Genomic DNA, 1130 nt, shown 5'->3' with positions numbered 1-1130 from the left:
GGCCAGAGGGGCAGCTGGGGAGGGGTGTATTTACCGCCGGCCCACGATCGCCTTCTGGCCCTGGGCGTCCATCTTCACCCTGTGAGAAGATAGGGATGGGAAAAGGGGGTCTGAGGTGGTGGCACCTCCAGCATCACCCCACCCTGGGGACAGGCAAAGCATCCCCCCAGCACTGGCGGGGATGGGGTTTCCCAATGCTGGTGGTGGAGTACCTACCCGTGGCCCTGGGTCTCCGCGCTCACCTCTGGCTCCTGGCAACCCAGCCCCCAGGTCACCCTGCCAGGGGAAGGCAAGACCTCGTCCTTGTCCTTGCTGTCCCCCCCATACCAGCAGACACCTCACAGACCCCCACTGCCCCGGGTGCCTGGCACAGAGCAGGCTCCCATGTGCCAGCATCAGCATCACCCAGGGGGTGGCTGCAGCAGGGACCTCCCATGACAGGAGTGGCCCCACATCCCTTATGCTATAGGGCTGCCCACATCCTACCTTGTCACCCTTCAGGCCAGAGATTCCTTGTGTGCCCTGAAAGAAAGGAGAGGGTTGAGCGAGGAGGAAGGTGATGCCAGGCACCCCACAGAGCATCCCTGGGGCTCCCACAGCATCTCCTGCTCCATGCCAGAGCCCCCAGCAACTCCCAGCCCCAAGGACAGGGGTTGGGAAGGTGCAGGGTGGGTCCCCATCACCCTGGCCAAGTAGGCAGGGGAGCCAGGGCAGAGCCTGCACCCCTCAGGGACGCTGTGGCACCAGAGCCATACTCACGGCTGGCCCTGGGGGCCCCGCAGGTCCTGGTGGTCCAGGGGAGCCATCTCTCCCGGGAAAGCCGATCAAACCCTGGCAGGGAAATACTGGTGAGTGGGCAGGGACCACATCCGGGAGCTGGTGGGGCTTGCAGGGACCCCTCTGGTGCTGCCTGAGGGTCTGGGATCACCCAGATCAGTGAGGGCAAGCACTGGCTGTTGTCTTTACCCTCTCTCCCGGGGGACCTGGGGGGCCAGGCTGCCCGTTGTCCCCTCTCAGGCCAGGCTGTCCTGGTGTCCCAGCAATGCCTGCTAAGCCTGGGGGTCCTGGTGGTCCTGGTAGGCCAATGTCACCCTGGAGCAGAGAGGAAAAAGATGGGCCCCAGGGAAACA

General features: G+C 64.6%; 1 pseudogene; it reads right to left on the bottom strand.

Moving 5' to 3' along the window:
- Positions 1-173: 173 nt before the first annotated feature.
- LOC104523884 (pulmonary surfactant-associated protein A pseudogene) lies at positions 174-1092 on the bottom strand (annotated as a pseudogene).
- Between the last annotated feature and the right edge of the window lie 38 nt (positions 1093-1130).

This window comes from Antrostomus carolinensis, unplaced genomic scaffold (genome assembly GCF_000700745.2).
Source record: "Antrostomus carolinensis isolate BGI_N321 unplaced genomic scaffold, ASM70074v2 scaffold40120, whole genome shotgun sequence".
NCBI classification, from domain to species: Eukaryota; Metazoa; Chordata; class Aves; order Caprimulgiformes; family Caprimulgidae; genus Antrostomus; species Antrostomus carolinensis.
This window is presented reverse-complemented; position numbering and strand designations above follow the sequence as displayed.